The sequence below is a fragment of the Chlorocebus sabaeus genome, chromosome 4 (genome assembly GCF_047675955.1).
Source record: "Chlorocebus sabaeus isolate Y175 chromosome 4, mChlSab1.0.hap1, whole genome shotgun sequence".
In the NCBI taxonomy this organism is placed as follows: Eukaryota; Metazoa; Chordata; class Mammalia; order Primates; family Cercopithecidae; genus Chlorocebus; species Chlorocebus sabaeus.
This window is the reverse complement of record NC_132907.1, coordinates 32,402,708-32,412,043: the sequence shown is the minus strand read 5'-3', so window position 1 is coordinate 32,412,043 and position 9,336 is coordinate 32,402,708.

Here is a 9,336-nt window from a genome sequence, read left to right as displayed (position 1 = left end):
CTTAAAAAAATAACAACAGAAATTCAGTCAAATAAATTCCAGCCTGTTTATCTGGCAACTAATTTTGATTTTAAGTCTGGTTATGGAAGTAAAATACAAAATTAGTTTTAAAAGATTAATATTACATTATTTTCAAGATTATAATCTTGAGATTAAACATAGTAAGAAGACAGGGAAATAGGTATAATATGGATTAAGTAATGAAGAGGATAAAACTATTCTAAAATCTTTATCTTTTTTTTGAGATGGAGCCTCCCAAGTAGCAGCCTCCCAAGTAGCTGGGACTACAGGCACACGACACCATACCCAGCTAATTTTTGCATTTTTAGCAGAGATGGGTTTTCGCCATGTTGGCCAGCGTGGTCTCGAACTCTTGACCTTTGGTCCGCCTGCCTCAGCCTCCCAAAGTGCTGGATTACAGGCATGAGCCACTGTGCCTGGCCTAAAATCTTATTTATTTATTTATTTATTTATTTATTATTATTATACTTTAAGTTCTAGGGTACATGTGCATAACGTGCAGGTTTGTTACATATGTATACTTGTGCCATGTTGGTGTGCTGCACCCATCAACTCGTCAGCACCCATTGACTCGTCATTTACATCAGGTATAACTCCCAATGCAATCCCTCCCCTCTGTCCCCTCCACATGTTAGGCCCCGGTGTGTGATGTTCCCCTTCCCGAGTCCAAGTGATCTCATTGTTCAGTTCCCACCTATGAGTGAGAACATGCAGTGTTTGGTTTTCTGTTCTTGCGATAGTTTGCTGAGAATGATGATTTCCAGCTGCATCCATGTCCCTACAAAGGACACAAACTCATCCTTTTTTATGGCTGCATAGTATTCCATGGTGTATATGTGCCACATTTTCTTAATCCAGTCTGTCACTGATGGACATTTGGGTTGATTCCAAGTCTTTGCTATTGTGAATAGTGCCGCTATAAACATACGTGTGCATGTGTCTTTATAGCAGCATGATTTATAATCCTTTGGGTATATACCCAGTAATGGGATGGCTGGGTCATATGGTACATCTAGTTCTAGATCCTTGAGGAATCGCCATACTGTTTTCCATAATGGTTGAACTAATTTACAATCCCACCAACAGTGTAAAAGTGTTCCTATTTCTCCACATCCTCTCCAGCACCTGTTGTTTCCTGACTTTTGAATGATCGCCATTCTAACTGGTGTGAGATGGTATCTCATTGTGATTTTGATTTGCATTTCTCTGATGGCCAGTGATGATGAGCATTTTTTCATGTGTCTGTTGGCTGTATGAATGTCTTCTTTTGAGAAATGTCTGTTCATATCCTTTGCCCACTTTTTGATGGGGTTGTTTGTTTTTTTCTTGTAAATTTGTTTGAGTTCTTTGTAGGTTCTGGATATTAGCCCTTTGTATGATGAGTAGATTGCAAAAATGTTCTACCATTCTGTAGGTTGCCTGTTCACTCTGATGGTAGTTTCTTTTGCTGTGCAGAAGCTCTTTAGTTTAATTAAATCCCATTTGTCAATTTTGGCTTTTGTTGCCATTGCTTTTGGTGTTTTAGACATGAAGTCCTTGCCCATGCCTATGTCCTGAATTTGCCTAGGTTTTCTTCTTGGGTTTTTGTGGTTTTAGGTCTAACATTTAAGTCTCTAATTCATCTTGAATTAATTTTCGTATAAGGAGTAAGGAAAGGATCCAGTTTCAGCTTTCTACTTATGGCTACCCAATTTTCCCAACACCATTTATTAAATAGGGAATCCTTTCCCCATTTCTTGTTTTTGTCAGGTTTGTCAAAGATCAGATGGCTGTAGATGTGTGGTATTATTTCTGAGGACTCTGTTCTGTTCCATTGGTCTATATCTCTGTTTTGGTACCAGTACCATGCTGTTTTGGTTACTGTAGCCTTGTAGTATAATTTGAAGTCAGGTAGCGTGATGCCTCCAGCTTTGTTCTTTTGACTTAGGATTGTCTTGGCAATGTCGGCTCTTCTTTGGTTCCATATGAACTTTAAAGCAGTTTTTTCCAATTCTGTGAAGAAACTCATTGGTAGCTTGATGGGGATGGCATTGAATCTATAAATTACCTCGGGCAGTATAGCCATTTTCACGATATTGATTCTTCCTATCCATAAGCATGGTATGTTCTTCCATTTGTTTGTGTCCTCTTTTATTTCACTGAGCAGTGGTCTGTAGTTCTCCTTGAAGAGGTCCTTTACATCCCTTGCAAGTTGGATTCCTAGATATTTTATTCTCTTTGAAGCAATTGTGAATGGAAGTTCATTCATGATTTGGCTCTCTGTTTGTCTGTTACTGGTGTATAAGAATGCTTGTGATTTTTGCACATTGATTTTGTATCCTGAGACCTTGCTAAAGTTTCTTATCAGCTTAAGGTGATTTTGGGCTGAGACAATGGGGTTTTCTAAATATACAATCATGTCATCTGCAAAGAGGGACAATTTGACTTCTTCTTTTCCTAACTGAATCCCCTTGATTTCTTTCTCTTGCCTGATTGCCCTAGCCAGAACTTCCAACACTATGTTGAATAGGAGTGGCGAGAGAGGGTATCCCTGTCTTGTGCCAGTTTTCAAAGGGAATTTTTCCAGTTTTTGCCCATTCAGTATGATATTGGCTGTGGGTTTGTCATAAATAGCTCTTATTATTTTGAAATACGTTCCATCAATACCGAATTTATTGAGAGTTTTTAGCATGAAGGGCTGTTGAATTTTGTCAAAGGCTTTTTCTGCATCTATTGAGATAATCGTGTGGTTTTTGTCTTTGGTTCTGTTTATATGCCAGATTACATTTATTGATTTGCGTATGTTGAACCAGCCTTGCATCCCAGGGATGAAGCCCACTTGATCGTGGTGGACAAGCTTTTTGATGTACTGCTGGATCCGGTTTGCCAGTATTTTATTGAGGATTTTTGCCTTGATGTTCATCAGGGATATTGGTCTAAAATTCTCTTTTTTTGTTGTGTCTCTGTCAGTCTTTGGTATCAGGATGATGTTGGCCTCATAAAATGAATTAGGGAGGATTCCCTCTTTTTCTATTGATTGGAATAGTTTCAGAAGGAGTGGTACCAGCTTCTTGTACCTCTGGTAGAATTCGGCTGTGAATCCATCTGGTCCTGGACTGTTTTTGGTTGGTAGGCTATTAATTATTGCCTCAATTTCAGAACCTGCTATTGGTCTATTCAGGGATTCAGCTGCTTCCTGGTTTAGTCTTGGGAGAGAGTAAGTGTCCAGGAAATTATCCATTTCTTGTAGATTTTCTAGTTTATTTACGTAAAGGTGTTTATAGTATTCTCTGATTGTAGTTTGTATTTCTGTGGGGTAGGTGGTGATATCCCCTTTATCATTTTTTATTGCATCTATTTGATTCTTCTCTCTTTTCTTCTTTATTAGTCTTGCTAGTGGTCTATCAATTTTGTTGATCTTTTCTGAAAACCAACTCCTGGAGTCATTGATTTTTTGGAGCGTTTTTTGTGTCTGTATCTCCTTCAGTTCTGCTCTGATCTTAGTTATTTCTTGCCTTCTGCTAGCTTTTGAATGTGTTTGCTCTTGCTTCTCTAGTTCTTTTAATTGTGATGTTAGAGTGTCTATTTTAGATCTTTCCAGCTTTCTCTTGTGGGCATTTAGTGCTATAAATTTCCGTCTACACACTGCTTTAAATGTGTTCCAAAGATTCTGGTATGTTATATCTTTGTTCTCATTGGTTTCAAAGACCATCTTTATTTCTGCCTTCATTTCGTTATGTACCCAGTAGTCATTCAGGAGCAGGTTATTCAGTTTCCATGTAGTTGAGCAGTTTTAATTGAGTTTCTTAGTCCTGAGTTCTAGTTTGATTGCACTGTGGTCTGAGCGACAGTTTGTTTTAATTTCTGTTGTTGTATATTTGCTGAAGAGTGCTTTACTTCCAATTTTGTGGTCAATTTTGGAATAAGTATGATGTGGTGCTGAGACGAATGTATATTCTGTTGATTTGGGGTGGAGAGTTCTGTAGATGTCTGTTAGGTCTGCTTGCTGCAGAGATGAGTTCAATTCCTGGATATCCTTGTTAACTTTCTGTCTCGCTGATCTGTCTAATGTTGACAGTGGGGTGTTGAAGTCTCCCATTATTATTGTATGGGAGTCTAAATCTCTTTGTAAGTCTCTAAGGACTTGTTTTATGAATCTGTGTTTTCCTGTATTGTGTGTATATATATTTTGTATAGTTAGCTCTTCCTGTTTAATTGATCCCTTTACCATTTTGTAATGGCCTTCTTTGTCTGTTTTGATGGTTTAAAGTCTGTTTTGTCAGAGACTAGGATTGCAACCCCTGCTTTTTTCTGTTCTCCATTTGCTTGGTAGATCTTCCTCCATCCTTTTATTTTAAGCCTACGTATGTCTCAGCATGTGAGATGGGTCTCCTGAATACAGCAAACTGATGGGTCTTGACTCTTTATCCAGTTTGCCAGTCTGTGTCTTTTAATTGGGGTGTTTAGTCCATTTACATTTAAGGTTAATATTGTTATGTGTGAACGTGATGCTGCCATTATGATATTAACCAGTTATTTTGCTCGTTAGTTGATGCAGTTTCTTCCTAACCTCAATGGTCTTTACATTTTGGCATGTTTTTGTAAGAGCTGGTACCGGTTGTTCGTTTGCATGTTTAGTGCTTCCTTAAGGGTCTCTTGTAAGGCAGGCCTGGTGTTGACAAAATCTCTTAGCATTTGCTTATCTGTAAAGGATTTTATTTCTCCTTCACTAATGAAACTTAGTTTGGCTGGATATGAAATTCTGGGTTTAAAATTCTTTTCTTTAAGAATGTTGAATATTGGCCCCCACTCTCTTCTGGCTTGTAGAGTTTCTGCGGAAAGATCTGCTGTTAGTCTGATGGGCTTCCCTTTGTTGGTAACCCGATCTTTCTCTCTGGCTGCCCTTAAGATTTTTTCCGTCAATTCAACTTTGGTGAATCTGGCAATTATGTGTCTTGGAGTTGCTCTTCTCGAGGAGTATCTTTGTGGCATTCTCTATATTTCCTGAATTTGAATGTTGGCCTGCCCTACTAGGTTGGGGAAGTTCTCCTGGATGATATCCTGAAGGGTGTTTTCCAACTTGGTTCCATTTTCCCCCTCATTTTCAGGCACCCCAATCAGACGTAGATTTGGTCTTTTTACATAATCCCATACTTCTTGCAGGCTTTGTTCATTTCTTTTTCTTCTTTTTTCTTTAGATTTCTCTTCTCACTTCATTTCATTCATTTGATCCTCAATCGCTGATACTCTTTCTTCCAGTTGATCCAGTCAGTTACTGAAGCTTGTGCGTTTGTCACATATTTCTCGTGTCATGGTTTTCATCTCTGTCAGTTCGTTTATGGCCTTCTCTGCATTAATTGTTCTAGTTATCAATTCTTCCACTCTTTTTTCAAGATTTTTTGTTTCTTTGTGCTGGGTACATAATTCCTCCTTTAGATCTGAGAAGTTTGATGGACTGAAGTCTTCTTCTCTCATCTCATCAAAGTCATTCTCCATCCAGCTTTGATCCTTTGCTATCGATGAGCTGCGTTCCTTTGCTGGGGGAGATGCGTTCTTATTTTCTGATTTTCCAGCTTTTCTTCCCTGCTTTTTCCCCATCTTTGTGGTTTTATCTGCCTCTGGTCTTTGATGCTGGTGATGTATTGATGGGGTTTTGTTCTGGGTGTCCTTCCTGTTTGTTAGTTTTCCTTCTAACAGTCAGGACCCTCAGCTGTAGGTCTGTTGGAGATTGCTTGAGGTCCACTCCAGACCCTGTTTGCCTGGGTGTCAGCAGCAGAGGCTGCAGAAGATAGAATATTGCTGAACAGCAAGTGTACCTGTCTGATTCTTGCTTTGGAAGCTTCCTCTCAGGGGTGTACTCTGCCGTGTGAGGTGTGGGGTGTCAGTCTGCCCCTAGTGGGGGATGTCTCCCAGTTAGGCTACTCAGGGGTCAGGGACCCACTTGAGCAGGCAGTCTGTCCCTTCTCAGATCTCAACCTCCGCGTTGTGAGATCCACTGCTCTCTTCAAAGCTGTCAGACAGAGTTGTTTGCGTCTGCAGACGTTTCTGCTGCTTTTTTTTTGTTGTTGTTGTTGTTGTTTAGCTGTGCCATATCGCCAATGGTGGAGTCTACAGAGACAGGCAGGCCTCCTTGAGCTGTTGTGAGCTCCACCCAGTTCAAGCTTCCCAGCGGCTTTATTTACCTACTTAAGCCTCATCAATTGGGGGTGCCCCTCCCCCAGCCTTGCTGCTGCCTTGCTGTTAGATCGCAGACTGCTGTGCTAGCAATGAGGGAGGCTCCCTGGGTGTGGGACCCTCCTGTCCAGGTGTGGGATATAATCTCCTGGTGTGCCCGTTTGCTAAGACCCTTGGTAAAGCACAGTATTGGGGTGGGAGTTACCCGATTTTCCAGGTGTTGTGTGTCTCAGTTCCCCTGGTTAGGAAAAGGGATTCCCTTCCCCCTTGCACTTCCCAGGTGAGGCAATGCCTCGCCCTGCTTCAGCTCTTGCTGGTCAGGCTGCAGCAGCTGACCAGCAGGATTGTCTGGCACTCTCTAGTGAGATGAACCCAGTATCTCATTTGAAAATGCAGAAATCACCTCTCTTCTGTCGGTCGTGCAGGGAGCTGGAGACAGGAGCTGTTCCTATTTGGCCATCTTGCTCCGCCCCCCAAAATCTTTATCTTAAATAGACATTTAAACCCATTTAAGGGTTATTTTACTCTTGATTGGCATGACTAGAAAATCCAGATTAAAAAATTCTTTTGAAAAACTGCAAGAACTTGGCTTTAGGTCATCAATATTGTAAAAATATAATTTCTCTCTAAACTTAAAAACAGTCCAGTTTTAAATTATCAATAGCTTTTTTTGCAACTTGACAAAAATGATTCTAATGATTTCTAAAAGAATGTACATGCAACAATGGATAGGAAATTCTAAAACAGGGAAATATAAACGGGTTGCCTTGTCAAATATTAAAATGGGTTATGACATAATTTTACAGTACTGTGAAAATAAATTTTATAATGTATGGAAATTTATATCACGATGTCATTTTAAATCAATGAAATAAAGATGGATCATTTAGAAAAAAATTGGTGCTGGGAAAATTTTCTAGTTATTTGGAAAATAATGAATCTGAGTTCACTGATGTAAATTCTAAGTAGACCACAGACTTAGTGTATACATACAAGCAAAAAACTCCAAAAAACTAATAGACTAAATAATAACTATAAAAGCAATGTTTTCTAAGTGCTAGGCACTGTTTTGAGCTCTTTTTAAAAAACTATATTTTTTTTTTGCAGAGTTGAATACAGAGGCAGTTGGAGGTTAGTAACTGGCCAAGTTCACACAGCAAGAGGTAAAGCAGGGATTCTGAACACAGTTGGATTTCAGACCCGGATTTGCCCTAGGCACTGTGTTGCATACCACTGCTGCAATGGTTAATTTTATGTGTTATCTTTTCTGGACCAAGCATGCTCGGTTAAGTGTTGAAGCATTTTATCTGGGTGAGTCTGTGAGGGTATTTCTGAAAGAGATTAGCATTTGAATTGGTGGACTGGACAAAGCAGACTGCTCTATCCGATACGGATGGGCCTCATGCAGTCTGTTGAGGGTCTGAATAAAATGAAAAGGCGGAGGGGAAGGTTGCATTCACTCTGGCTGACTGCTTGAGTTGGGACATCAATCTCCTCTTGCCGTTGGAGCTTCTAGTTCTTCAGCCTTCAGACCTAGACTGGAACCTACACAATTGGCTCTCAGGCCTCCAAACTACACCACTGGATTTTCTGGGTCTCTAGCTTGCAGACAATGGATAGTGGAACATCTTACCCAGTCTTCGTAAGTGCGCAAGCCAGGACTTATAATGAATTTCTTCATAAATCCGTTTCTCGAAAATCCTAATACAGCTACCCTAGATAACATAAAAATGTGTACAGCAGGGTGGCCGAGGTGGGCAGATCACAAAGTCAGGAGTTTGAGACCAGCCTGTTCAATATGGTGAAACCCCATCGCTACTAAAAAATACAAAAATTAGTTCGGTGTGGTGGCATGTGCCTGTAGTCCCAGCTACTTGGGAGGCTGAGGCAGGAGAATCACTGGAACCCGGGAGGCAGAGGTTGTAGTGAGCCAAGATCGTGCCACTGAACTCCAGCCTGGGTGACAGAGTGAGACTGTCTCAAAAAAAAAAAAAAAAGTGTACAGCAAAAGATCAGTATAAAATCAAAAGAAAAATAGCAAACAGGAAATTGCTAGTAATACAATTATCTGCCACCAGCTGAAGGTCAATGTGCCTAATACAAAATTAACACTTAAAAAATAATTTAAAAATGATACCCATTTAATATAAAGACAGGCAAATTCCATGAAGGGATAATTCACACAATTAGGAACACAGATAACTGATAAATAATAAAGACAGGCAAATTCCATGAAAGAACAGTTCACGCAATTAGGAAACCAGATAACTGATAAATATATGAAGGGATCTTTATTCCCACTAATTAAAGCAATGCAAATTAAAACAATGCCATAGTTTTTGTAACTATCACATTGTCAATGATTAAAATATTGACTAATACCAGTGTGCCAAAATGTGGAGAGAAAATTACTCTTTTACACATTATTACTTAGTGGCAGCTCATATTGGTGCAATACTTTAAAGTGACAATTTAGCAATATTTATTAAAATATAACACATCTACATCCGGGAATCCCTTTAAAAGAAATATCCCTACATGTATGCAAAGATATGTAAATATAGAACATTATTCATTACAATATTGTTTATAGTAGCAAAAAACTTGCAGAATTTTTGCTATTACAAACAATATGGGAATGAATATTGTAACATTTTTATATTACAATGGGGTACTAGTTAAATTCAAAATAAACCCAAGAATTAATAGTAATGATTTTCACAGGAGGAGTTGGAGGATCATGGGAGAATTCCAGTTTCTTTTTTCTTTTTATGTGCCTTCATTTTAATCTTTCCCATAGAAAAGTAGTACTTTTACAATCAGAAAAATAATTAAGATATAAAAAATTACTTTTAGAAAAGCCTCACAATTATTTAAACAGAATAATAACACCAAATAAATGTTCTCAAGTGGATACTCAGCATTATATTGAAAGGATTAAATGATAATATAATAAACTATAATATGATAATAAAGAATAACTTCAGGAATCCAAGGATGTTTTAGTATTAGAGAATATATTTACAATACGTGAAATAGTCAAAGGAAAAGTAGATTTGACCATCTTAGTAGATGTCCTAAAGACTGGATGGATGTCAATGTTGATTTTAAAATATATTAGTAGATGTAGAAGAATATCTCACCAACACTTGTGATTAAGAT